The sequence below is a fragment of the Petromyzon marinus genome, unplaced genomic scaffold, assembly GCF_048934315.1.
Source record: "Petromyzon marinus isolate PM22_M1 ecotype Great Lakes invasive population unplaced genomic scaffold, UKy_Petmar_22M1.pri1.0 PM_Scaffold_127, whole genome shotgun sequence".
Classification (NCBI taxonomy): Eukaryota; Metazoa; Chordata; class Hyperoartia; order Petromyzontiformes; family Petromyzontidae; genus Petromyzon; species Petromyzon marinus.
In genome coordinates this window covers 244707-259556 of record NW_027423088.1, presented here as the reverse complement: position 1 = coordinate 259556, position 14850 = coordinate 244707, and the positions used below count along the sequence as shown (strand labels likewise).

The 14850-nt window shown below is 50.2% G+C and overlaps 1 long non-coding RNA gene across 1 annotated transcript in view; it reads left to right on the top strand.

Moving 5' to 3' along the window:
- The first annotated feature begins 1227 nt into the window (after positions 1 to 1227).
- Positions 1228 to 14850, top strand: part of LOC142922634 (uncharacterized) — a 55113-nt gene continuing 41490 nt past the window's right edge. Inside the window, exon 1 of the long non-coding RNA XR_012940202.1 lies at positions 1228 to 1451. This is a non-coding gene — a long non-coding RNA (uncharacterized LOC142922634). The remainder of the gene's footprint in view (positions 1452 to 14850) is intronic.

Below are 14850 nucleotides of genomic sequence, written 5' to 3'. Positions count from 1 at the left end.
CTCACTCACTCACCTCACTCCACCCACCCCACACACCCACTCACCCACCCACCCACTCATCCACCCACCCACCCACCCACTCCACTCACCACCCCCACTCACTCACCCACCCACTCACCACCCACTCACCCACTCACACACACACCCCCACCAACCCACTCACCACTCACTCACTCACTCCCCACCACACACCCACTCAACCCACCCACCCACCCACTCACCCACTCACCTCACCCACCACTCACCACCCCACTCACCCACTCACCCACCCCCCACCTACCCACTCACCCACCCACCCACTCACACACCCACCACACACCCACTCACTCACTCACCCCACCCACTCACTCACTCACCCACTCACTCACCCACCCACCCACCCACTCACTCACCCACCCACCCACACCACACTCACCCACCCACCCACCCACTCACTCACTCACCCACCCACTCACTCACCCACCCACTCACCCACTCACCCACTCACCCACCCACTCACTCACCCACCCACCCACCCACTCACCCACCCACTCACCCACTCACCCACCCACTCACTCACTCACCCACTCACCCACCCACTCACTCACCCACCCACTCACTCACCCACTCACTCACTCACCCACTCACCCACTCACTCACTCACCCACTCACTCACTCACCCAGTCACTCACCCACTCACCCACTCACTCACCCATTCACTCACTCACTCACTCACCCACCCACTCACTCACTCAACCACTCACTCACCCACTCACTCACTCACCCACTCACCCACCCACTCACCCACCCACTCACTCATTCACCAACTCACCAACTCACCCACTCACTCACCCACTCACTCACTCACCCACTCACCCACCCACCCACTCACCCACTCACCCACCCACCCACTCACTCACCCACTCACTCACCCACTCACCCACCCACCCACTCACTCACCCACTCCCCACTCACTCACCCACCCACAGACTCACTCATTCACTCACCCACCCACTCACTCACCCACCCACTCACCCACTCACCCACCCACCCACCCACTCACCCACCCACTCACCCACACACTCACTCACCCACTCACCCACCCACTCACCCACCCACTCACCCACCTACCCACCCACTCACCCACCCACTCACCCTCCCACTCACTCACTCACCCACTCACTCACCCACCCACCCACTCACCCACTCACCCACCCCCCACTCACCCACTCACTCTCTCCCCCCGTGTCTCCCCCTCCCACTCTCAGTCTCCCCCGTATCGCTGGACCCCCTCTACCACTCGTTCTACTCGTGGCCCTCCAACCCGTGAACTTAACCTGCGAGTTCGAGGCGTTCCCGGCTCCCTCGGTGACCTGGTTTAGGAGCGAACTCAGCCCTGGGGTGCTCCACATCGACTGGGCAACACTTGGAGCGTCTCGCTGTCGCCTAGCCACGTGGTCAGCTACCTGGAGGTGCCAGAGACTCACTCAGAGACTCACTCACTCAGAGATTCACTCACTCAGAGACTCACTCACTCACTCAGAGATTCACTCACTCAGAGACTCACTCAGTCAGAGACTCACTCAGAGACTCACTCACTCAGAGACTCACTCACTCAGAGACTCACTCAGACAGTCACTCAGGGACTCACTCACTCAGAGACTCACTCAGAGACTCACTCAGAGACTCACTCAGAGACTCACTCAGAGACTCACTCACTCAGAGATTCACTCAGAGACTCACTCAGAGACTCACTCACTCAGAGACTCACTCAGAGACTCACTCACTCAGAGATTCACTCACTCAGAGACTCATTCAGACACTCACTCAGAGACTCACTCACTCAGAGACTCACTCAGAGACTCACTCAGAGATTCACTCACTCAGAGATTCACTCACTCAGAGACTCACTCACTCAGAGACTCACTCACTCACTCAGAGATTCACTCACTCAGAGACTCACTCAGTCAGAGACTCACTCAGAGACTCACTAACTCAGAGACTCACTCAGAGACTCACTCAGAGACTCACTCACTCAGAGACTCACTCACTCAGAGACTCACTCAGACAGTCACTCAGGGACTCACTCACTCAGAGACTCACTCAGAGACTCACTCAGAGACTCACTCAGAGACTCACTCACTCAGAGATTCACTCAGAGACTCACTCAGAGACTCACTCACTCAGAGACTCACTCAGAGACTCACTCACTCAGAGATTCACTCACTCAGAGACTCATTCAGACACTCACTCAGAGACTCACTCACTCAGAGACTCACTCAGAGACTCACTCAGAGACTCACTCAGAGACTCACTCACTCAGAGACTCACTCACTCAGAGACTCACTCAGACAGTCACTCAGGGACTCACTCACTCAGAGACTCACTCAGAGACTCACTCAGAGACTCACTCAGAGACTCACTCAGAGACTCACTCACTCAGAGATTCACTCAGAGACTCACTCAGAGACTCACTCACTCAGAGACTCACTCAGAGACTCACTCACTCAGAGATTCACTCACTCAGAGACTCATTCAGACACTCACTCAGAGACTCACTCACTCAGAGACTAACTTAGAGACTCACTCAGAGACACACTCAGCCACTCACTCAGAGACTCACTCAGAGACTCACTCACTTAGAGACTCACTCACTCAGAGACTCACTCAGAGACTCACTCAGAGACTCACTCACTCAGATACTCACTCAGAGACTCACTCACTCAGAGATTCACTCAGAGACTCACTCAGAGACTCACTCACTCAGAGACTCACTCAGAGACTCACTCACTCAGAGATTCACTCACTCAGAGACTCACTCAGACACTCACTCAGAGATTCACTCAGAGAATCACTCAGAGACTCACTCAGAGACTCACTCAGAGACTCACTCACTCAGAGACTCACTCAGACACTCACTCACTCAGAGACTCACTCAGAGACTCACTCAGAGACTCACTCACTCAGAGACTCACTCAGAGACTCACTCAGAGACTCACTCACTCAGAGATTCACTCAGAGACTCACTCAGAGATTCACTCACTCAGAGACTCACTCACTCAGAGACTCACTCAGAGACTCACTCAGTCAGAGATTCACTCATTCAGAGATTCACTCACTCAGAGATTCACTCAGAGATTCACTCACTCAGAGACTCACTCACTCAGACACTCACTCAGAGACTCACTCAGAGACTCACTCAGAGACTCACTCACTCAGAGATTCACTCAGAGACTCACTCAGAGACTCACTCACTCAGAGACTCACTCACTCAGAGACTCACTCAGAGACTCACTCAGAGACTCACTCACTCAGAGACTCACTCAGAGACTCACTCAGAGACTCACTCACTCAGAGACTCACTCAGAGATTCACTCACTCAGAGGCTCACTCAGAGACTCACTCAGAGATTCACTCAGAGACTCACTTAGAGACTCACTCAGAGATTGACTCAGAGACTCACTTATTGACTCACTCACTCAGAGATTCACTCACACACTCACTCAGAGACTCACTTAGAGATTCACTCAGAGACTCACTCACTCAGAGATTCACTCACTCAGAGACTCACTCACTCAGAGACTCACTCAGAGACTCACTCAGTCAGAGATTCACTCACTCAGAGACTCACTCACTCAGAGACTCACTCAGAGACTCACTCAGACACTCACTCACTCAGAGACTCACTCACTCAGAGACTCACTCAGAGACTCACTCAGACACTCACTCACTCAGAGACTCACTCACTCAGAGACTCACTCACTCAGAGATTCACTCAGAGATTCACTCAGAGACTCACTCAGACACTCACTCAGAGACTCACTCAGACACTCACTCACTCAGAGATTCACTCAGAGACTCCCTCAGACACTCACTCACTCAGAGACTCACTCAGAGACTCACTCAGAGACTCACTCAGAGACTCACTTAGAGACTCACTCAGAGATTGACTCAGAGACTCACTCAGAGACTCACTCACTCAGAGACTCACTCACTCAGAGACTCACTCAGAGACTCACTCAGAGACTCACTCAGTCAGAGACTCACTCACTCAGAGACTCACTCAGAGACTCACTCAGAGACTCACTCACTCAGAGCCTCACTCAGAGACTCACTCAGAGACTCACTCACTCAGAGACTCACTCACTCAGAGATTCACTCACTCAGAGATTCACTCAGAGACTCACTCACTCACTCAGAGACTCACTCAGAGACTCACTCACTCAGAGACTCAATCAGAGACTCACTCACTCAGAGATTCACTCACTCAGAGACTCGCTTACTCAGAGACTCACTCAGACACTCACTCAGTCAGAGATTCACTCACTCCGAGACTCAATCACTCAGAGACTCACTCAGAGCCTAACTTAGAGACTCACTCAGAGACTCACTCACTCAGAGACTCACTCACTCAGAGACTCACTCAGAGACTCACTCAGAGACTCACTCACTCAGAGACTCACTCAGAGACTCACTCACTCAGAGACTCACTCACTCAGAGACTCACTCAGAGACTCACTCACTCAGAGATTCACTCACTCAGAGACTCACTCACTCAGAGATTCACTCAGAGACTCACTCAGAGACTCACTCACTCAGAGATTCAATCACTCAGAGACTCACTCATTCAGAGACTCACTTAGAGACTCACTCAGAGACTCACTCACTCAGAGATTCACTCAGAGATTCACTCACTCAGAGACTCAATCAGAGACTCAATCAGACACTCACTCAGAGACTCGCTCACTCAGAGACTCACTCACTCAGAGACTCACTCAGAGACTCACTCAGAGATTCACTCAGAGACTCACTCAGAGACTCACTCAGACACTCACTCAGAGACTCACTCAGAGACTCACTCACTCAGAGACTCACTCAGAAACTCACTCACTCAGAGATTCACTCAGAGACTCACTCAGACACTCACTCACTCAGAGACTCACTCAGAGACTCACTCAGAGACTCACTCACTCAGAGACTCACTCACTCAGAGACTCACTCACTCAGAGACTCACTCAGAGACTCACTCACTCAGAGACTCACTCAGAGACTCACTCAGAGACTCACTCAGAGACTCAATCAGAGACTCACTCACGCAGAGATTCACTCAGAGACTCACTCAGAGACTCACTCACTCAGAGACTCACTCACTCAGAGACTCACTCAGAGACTCACTCACTCAGAGACTCACACACTCACAGAATCACTCAGAGACTCACTCACTCAGAGACTCACTCAGAGACTCACTCACTCAGAGACTCACTCAGAGACTCACTCAATCAGAGACTCACTCAGAGACTCACTCACTCAGAGACTCACTCACTCAGAGATTCACTCACTCAGAGATTCACTCAGAGACTCACTCACTCACTCAGAGACTCACTCAGAGACTCACTCACTCAGAGACTCAATCAGAGACTCACTCACTCAGAGATTCACTCACTCAGAGACTCGCTAACTCAGAGACTCACTCAGACACTCACTCAGAGACTCACTCAGAGACTCACTCAGTCAGAGATTCACTCACTCCGAGACTCAATCACTCAGAGACTCACTCAGAGCCTAACTTAGAGACTCACTCAGAGACTCACTCACTCAGAGACTCACTCACTCAGAGACTCACTCAGAGACTCACTCAGAGACTCACTCACTCAGAGACTCACTCAGAGACTCACTCACTAAGAGACTCACTCACTCAGAGACTCACTCAGAGACTCACTCACTCAGAGATTCACTCACTCAGAGACTCACTCACTCAGAGATTCACTCAGAGACTCACTCAGAGACTCACTCACTCAGAGATTCAATCACTCAGATACTCACTCATTCAGAGACTCACTTAGAGACTCACTCAGAGACTCACTCACTCAGAGATTCACTCAGAGATTCACTCAGAGACTCAATCAGACACTCACTCAGAGACTCGCTCACTCAGAGACTCACTCACTCAGAGACTCACTCAGAGACTCACTCAGAGATTCACTCAGAGACTCACTCAGAGACTCACTCAGACACTCACTCAGAGACTCACTCAGAGACTCACTCACTCAGAGACTCACTCAGAAACTCACTCACTCAGAGATTCACTCAGAGACTCACTCAGACACTCACTCACTCAGAGACTCACTCAGAGACTCACTCAGAGACTCACTCACTCAGAGACTCACTCACTCAGAGACTCACTCACTCAGAGACTCACTCAGAGACTCACTCACTCAGAGACTCACTCAGAGACTCACTCAGAGACTCACTCACTCAGAGACTCAATCAGAGACTCACTCACTCAGAGATTCACTCAGAGACTCACTCAGAGACTCACTCACTCAGAGACTCACTCACTCAGAGACTCACTCAGAGACTCACTCACTCAGAGACTCACACACTCACAGAATCACTCAGAGACTCACTCACTCAGAGACTCACTCAGAGACTCACTCACTCAGAGACTCACTCAGAGACTCACTCAATCAGAGACTCACTCAGACACTCACTCACTCAGAGACTCACTCAGAGACTCACTCAGAGACTCACTCACTCAGAGACTCACTCAGGGACTCACTCACTCAAAGACTCACTCAGAGACTCACTCACTCAGAGACTCACTCACTCAGAGACTCACTCAGAGACTCACTCACTCAGAGTCTCACTCACTCAGAGACTCACTCAGAGACTCACTCACTCAGAGACTCACTCAGTCAGAGACTCACTCAGAGACTCACTCAGACACTCACTCACTCAGAGACTCACTCAGAGACTCACTCAGACACTCACTCACTCAGAGACTCAGTCAGTCAAAGACTCACTCAGAGACTCACTCACTCAGAGACTCACTCAGAGACTCACTCAGAGACTCACTCACTCAGAGACTCACTCAGTCAGAGACTCACTCAGAGACTCACTCAGAGACTCACTCACTCAGAGACTCACTCAATCAGATACTCACTCACTCAGAGACTCACTCAGAGACTCACTCAGTCAGAGACTCACTCAGAGACTCACTCAGAGACTCACTCACTCAGAGACTCATTCACTCAGAGACTCACTCAGAGACTCACTCACTCAGAGACTCACTCAGTCAGAGACTCAGTCAGAGACTCACTCAGAGACTCACTCACTCAGGGACTCACTCACTCAGACACTCACTCAGACACTCACTCAGAGACTCACTCAGTCAGAGACTCACTCAGAGACTCACTCACTCAGAGACTCACTCAGTCAGAGACTCACTCAGAGACACACTCAGAGACTCACTCACTCAGAGACTCACTCAGTCAGAGACTCACTCAGAGACTCACTCACTCAGAGACTCACTCAGAGACTCACTCAGAGACTCACTCACAAAGAGACTCACTCAGTTAGTGACTCACTCAAAGACTCACTCACTCAGAGACTCACTCAGAGACTCACTCAGAGACTCACTCAGAGACTCAGTCAGTCAGAGACTCACTCACTCAGAGACTCACTCAGACACTCACTCACTCAGAGACTCACTCAGAGACTCACTCAGAGACTCACTCAGAGACTCACTCACTCAGAGACTCACTCAGAGACTCACTCAGAGATTTACTCACTCAGAGACTCACTCAGAGACTCACTCAGAGACTCACACACTCAGAGACTCACTCAGAGACTCACTCAGAGACTCACTCACTCAGAGACTCACTCAGAGACTCACTCACTCAGAGACTCACTCAGAGACTCACTCACTCAGAGACTCACTCAGACACTCACTCAGAGATTCACTCAGAGACTCACTCAGACACTCACTCACTCAGAGACTCACTCAGAGACTCACTCAGAGACTCACTCACTCAGAGACTCACTCACTCAGAGACTCACTCAGAGACTCACTCAGAGACTCACTCACTCAGAGACTCACTCAGAGACTCACTCAGAGACTCAATCAGAGACTCACTCACTCAGAGGTTCACTCAGAGACTCACTCAGAGACTCACTCACTCAGAGACTCACTCACTCAGAGACTCACTCAGAGACTCACTCACTCAGAGACTCACTCACTCAGAGACTCACTCAGACACTCACTCACTCAGAGACTCACTCAGAGACTCACTCACTCAGAGAGTCACTCAGAGACTCACTCACTCAGAGACTCACTCAGACACTCACTCACTCAGAGACTCACTCAGAGACTCACTCAGAGACACACTCAGAGACTCACTCACTCAGAGACTCACTCAGGGACTCACTCACTCAGAGACTCACTCAGAGACTCACTCACTCAGAGACTCAGTCAGAGACTCACTCAGAGACTCATTCAGAGACTCACTCACTCACAGACTCACTCACTCAGAGACTCACTCAGAGACTCACTCACTCAGAGACTCACTCAGAGACTCACTCACTCAGAGATTCACTCAGAGACTCACTCAGAGACTCACTCACTCAGAGACTCACTCAGTCAGAGGCTCACTCAGAGACTCACTCACTCAGAGACTCACTCAGTCAGAGACTCACTCAGAGACTCACTCACTCAGAGACTCACTCAGAGACTCACTCAGAGACTCACTCACAAAGAGACTCACTCAGTCAGTGACTCACTCAGAGACTCACTCACTCAGAGACTCACTCAGAGACTCACTCAGAGACTCACTCAGAGACTCACTCAGACACTCACTCAGAGACTCACTCAGAGACTCACTCACTCAGAGACTCACTCAGAAACTCACTCACTCAGAGATTCACTCAGAGACTCACTCAGACACTCACTCACTCAGAGACTCACTCAGAGACTCACTCAGAGACTCACTCACTCAGAGACTCACTCACTCAGAGACTCACTCACTCAGAGACTCACTCAGAGACTCACTCACTCAGAGACTCACTCAGAGACTCACTCAGAGACTCACTCAGAGACTCAATCAGAGACTCACTCACTCAGAGATTCACTCAGAGACTCACTCAGAGACTCACTCACTCAGAGACTCACTCACTCAGAGACTCACTCAGAGACTCACTCACTCAGAGACTCACACACTCACAGAATCACTCAGAGACTCACTCACTCAGAGACTCACTCAGAGACTCACTCAATCAGAGACTCACTCAGAGACTCACTCACTCAGAGACTCACTCACTCAGAGATTCACTCACTCAGAGATTCACTCAGAGACTCACTCACTCACTCAGAGACTCACTCAGAGACTCACTCACTCAGAGACTCAATCAGAGACTCACTCACTCAGAGATTCACTCACTCAGAGACTCGCTAACACAGAGACTCACTCAGACACTCACTCAGAGACTCACTCAGAGACTCACTCAGTCAGAGATTCACTCACTCCGAGACTCAATCACTCAGAGACTCACTCAGAGCCTAACTTAGAGACTCACTCAGAGACTCACTCACTCAGAGACTCACTCACTCAGAGACTCACTCAGAGACTCACTCAGAGACTCACTCACTCAGAGACTCACTCAGAGACTCACTCACTAAGAGACTCACTCACTCAGAGACTCACTCAGAGACTCACTCACTCAGAGATTCACTCACTCAGAGACTCACTCACTCAGAGATTCACTCAGAGACTCACTCAGAGACTCACTCACTCAGAGATTCAATCACTCAGATACTCATTCATTCAGAGACTCACTTAGAGACTCACTCAGAGACTCACTCACTCAGAGATTCACTCAGAGATTCACTCAGAGACTCAATCAGACACTCACTCAGAGACTCGCTCACTCAGAGACTCACTCACTCAGAGACTCACTCAGAGACTCACTCAGAGATTCACTCAGAGACTCACTCAGAGACTCACTCAGACACTCACTCAGAGACTCACTCAGAGACTCACTCACTCAGAGACTCACTCAGAAACTCACTCACTCAGAGATTCACTCAGAGACTCACTCAGACACTCACTCAGAGACTCACTCAGAGACTCACTCAGAGACTCACTCACTCAGAGACTCACTCACTCAGAGACTCACTCACTCAGAGACTCACTCAGAGACTCACTCACTCAGAGACTCACTCAGAGACTCACTCAGAGACTCACTCACTCAGAGACTCAATCAGAGACTCACTCACTCAGAGATTCACTCAGAGACTCACTCAGAGACTCACTCACTCAGAGACTCACTCACTCAGAGACTCACTCAGAGACTCACTCACTCAGAGACTCACACACTCACAGAATCACTCAGAGACTCACTCACTCAGAGACTCACTCAGAGACTCACTCACTCAGAGACTCACTCAGAGACTCACTCAATCAGAGACTCACTCAGACACTCACTCACTCAGAGACTCACTCAGAGACTCACTCAGAGACTCACTCAGAGACTCACTCACTCAGAGACTCACTCAGGGACTCACTCACTCAAAGACTCACTCAGAGACTCACTCACTCAGAGACTCACTCACTCAGAGACTCACTCAGAGACTCACTCACTCAGAGTCTCACTCACTCAGAGACTCACTCAGAGACTCACTCACTCAGAGACTCACTCAGTCAGAGACTCACTCAGAGACTCACTCAGACACTCACTCACTCAGAGACTCACTCAGAGACTCACTCAGACACTCACTCACTCAGAGACTCAGTCAGTCAAAGACTCACTCAGAGACTCACTCACTCAGAGACTCACTCAGAGACTCACTCAGAGACTCACTCACTCAGAGACTCACTCAGTCAGAGACTCACTCAGAGACTCACTCAGAGACTCACTCACTCAGAGACTCACTCAATCAGATACTCACTCACTCAGAGACTCACTCAGAGACTCACTCAGTCAGAGACTCACTCAGAGACACACTCAGAGACTCACTCACTCAGAGACTCATTCACTCAGAGACTCACTCAGAGACTCACTCACTCAGAGACTCACTCAGTCAGAGACTCAGTCAGAGACTCACTCAGAGACTCACTCACTCAGGGACTCACTCACTCAGACACTCACTCAGACACTCACTCAGAGACTCACTCAGTCAGAGACTCACTCAGAGACTCACTCACTCAGAGACTCACTCAGTCAGAGACTCACTCAGAGACACACTCAGAGACTCACTCACTCAAAGACTCACTCAGTCAGAGACTCACTCAGAGACTCACTCACTCAGAGACTCACTCAGAGACTCACTCAGAGACTCACTCACAAAGAGACTCACTCAGTTAGTGACTCACTCAGAGACTCACTCACTCAGAGACTCACTCAGAGACTCACTCAGAGACTCACTCAGAGACTCAGTCAGTCAGAGACTCACTCACTCAGAGACTCACTCAGACACTCACTCACTCAGAGACTCACTCAGAGACTCACTCAGAGACTCACTCAGAGACTCACTCACTCAGAGACTCACTCAGAGACTCACTCAGAGATTTACTCACTCAGAGACTCACTCAGAGACTCACTCAGAGACTCACACACTCAGAGACTCACTCAGAGACTCACTCAGAGACTCACTCACTCAGAGACTCACTCAGAGACTCACTCACTCAGAGACTCACTCAGAGACTCACTCACTCAGAGACTCACTCAGACACTCACTCAGAGATTCACTCAGAGACTCACTCAGACACTCACTCACTCAGAGACTCACTCAGAGACTCACTCAGACACTCACTCAGAGACTCACTCACTCAGAGACTCACTCAGAGACTCACTCAGAGACTCAATCAGAGACTCACTCACTCAGAGGTTCACTCAGAGACTCACTCAGAGACTCACTCACTCAGAGACTCACTCACTCAGAGACTCACTCAGAGACTCACTCACTCAGAGACTCACTCACTCAGAGACTCACTCAGACACTCACTCACTCAGAGACTCACTCAGAGACTCACTCACTCAGAGAGTCACTCAGAGACTCACTCACTCAGAGACTCACTCAGACACTCACTCACTCAGAGACTCACTCAGAGACTCACTCAGAGACACACTCAGAGACTCACTCACTCAGAGACTCACTCAGGGACTCACTCACTCAGAGACTCACTCAGAGACTCACTCACTCAGAGACTCAGTCAGAGACTCACTCAGAGACTCATTCAGAGACTCACTCACTCACAGACTCACTCACTCAGAGAGACTCACTCAGAGACTCACTCACTCAGAGACTCACTCAGAGACTCACTCACTCAGAGATTCACTCAGAGACTCACTCAGAGACTCACTCACTCAGAGACTCACTCAGTCAGAGGCTCACTCAGAGACTCACTCACTCAGAGACTCACTCAGTCAGAGACTCACTCAGAGACTCACTCACTCAGAGACTCACTCAGAGACTCACTCAGAGACTCACTCACAAAGAGACTCACTCAGTCAGTGACTCACTCAGAGACTCACTCACTCAGAGACTCACTCAGAGACTCACTCAGAGACTCAGTCAGTCAGAGACCCACTCACTCAGAGACTCACTCAGACACTCACTCACTCAGAGACTCACTCAGAGACTCACTCAGAGACTCACTCAGAGACTCACTCAGAGACTCACTCAGAGACTCACTCACTCAGAGACTCACTCAGAGACTCACTCAGAGATTCACTCACTCAGAGACTCAATCAGAGACTCACTCAGAGACTCACACACTCAGAGACTCACTCAGAGACTCACTCAGAGACTCACTCAGTCAGAGACTCACTCAGAGACTCACTCAGAGACTCACTCACTCAGAGACTCACTCAGAGACTCACTCAGAGACTCACTCAGACACTCACTCAGAGACTCACTCAGAGACTCACTCACTCAGAGACTCACTCAGACACTCACTCACTCAGAGATTCACTCAGAGACTCACTCAGACACTCACTCACTCAGAGACTCACTCAGAGACTCACTCAGAGACTCACTCACTCAGAGACTCACTCACTCAGAGACTCACTCAGAGACTCACTCAGAGACTCACTCACTCAGAGACTCACTCAGAGACTCACACAGAGACTCAATCAGAGACTCACTCACTCAGAGATTCACTCAGAGACTCACTCAGAGACTCACTCACTCAGAGACTCACTCACTCAGAGACTCAATCAGAGACTCACTCACTCAGAGACTCACTCACTCAGAGACTCACTCAGACACTCACTCACTCAGAGACTCACTCAGAGACTCACTCACTCAGAGAGTCACTCAGAGACTCACTCACTCAGAGACTCACTCAGACACTCACTCACTCAGAGACTCACTCAGAGACTCACTCAGAGACACACTCAGAGACTCACTCACTCAGAGACTCACTCAGGGACTCACTCACTCAGAGACTCACTCAGAGACTCACTCACTCAGAGACTCAGTCAGAGACTCACTCAGAGACTCACTCAGAGACTCACTCACTCACAGACTCACTCACTCAGAGACTCACTCAGAGACTCACTCACTCAGAGACTCACTCACTCAGAGAATCACTCAGAGACTCACTCACTCAGAGACTCAATCAGTCAGAGACTCATTCAGAGACTCAGTCACTCAGAGACTCACTCAGAGACTCACTCAGAGACTCACTCACTCAGAGACTCACTCAGTCAGAGACTCACTCAGAGCCTCACTCAGAGACTCACTCACTAAGAGACTCACTCACTCAGACACTCACTCACTCAGAGACTCACTCAGAGACTCACTCAGAGACTCACTCAGTCAGAGACTCACTCAGAGACTCACTCAGAGACTCACTCACTCAGAGACTCACTCACTCAGAGACTCACTCAGAGACTCACTCACTCAGAGACTCACTCAGTCAGAGACTCACTCAGAAACTCACTCAGAGACTCACTCACTCAGGGACTCACTCACTCAGACACTCACTCAGTCACTCACTCAGAGACTCACTCAGTCAGAGACTCACTCAGAGACTCACTCACTCAGAGACTCTCTCAGTCAGAGACTCACTCAGAGACTCACTCACACAGAGACTCACTCACTCAGACACTCACTCAGAGACTCACTCAGAGTCACTCACTCAGAGACTTACTCAGTCAGAGACTCACTCAGAGACTCACTCACTCAGAGACTCACTCACTCAGAGACTCACTCAGAGACTCACTCAGAGACTCACTCACTCAGAAACTCACTCAGAGACTCACTCACTCAGAGACTCACTCAGAGACTCACTCAGAGACTCACTCACTCAGCAACTCACTCAGAGACTCACTCACTCACAGACTCACTCAGAGACTCACTCACTCAGAGACTGACTCACTCAGAGACTCACTCAGAGACTCACTCACTCAGAGACTCACTCAGTCAGAGACTCACTCAGAGACTCACTAAGAGACTCACTCACTCAGACACTCACTCACTCAGAGACTCACTCAGAGACTCACTCAGAGACTCACTCACTCAGAGACTCACTCAGAGACTCACTCACTCAGAGACTCACTCAGAGACTCACTCACTCAGAGACTCACTCAGTCAGAGACTCACTCAGAGACTCACTCAGAGACTCACTCAGTCAGAGACTCACTCAGAAACTCACTCACTCAGGGACTCACTCACTCAGACACTCACTCAGACACTCACTCAGAGACTCACTCAGTCAGAGACTCACTCAGAGACTCACTCACTCAGAGACTCACTCAGTCAGAGACTCACTCAGAGACTCACTCACACAGAGACTCACTCACTCAGACACTCACTCAGAGACTCACTCAGAGACTCACTCACTCAGAGACTCACTCAGTCATAGACTCACTCAGAGACTCACTTACTCAGAGACTCACTCAGAGCCTCACTCAGAGACTCACTCAGAGACTCACTCACTCAGAGACTCAGTCAGTCAGAGACTCACTCACTCAGAGACTCACTCAGACACTCACTCACTCAAAGACTCACTCAGAGACACACTCACTCAGAGACTCACTCAGTCAGAGACTCACTCAGAGACTCACTCAGAGACTCACTCAGAGACTCAC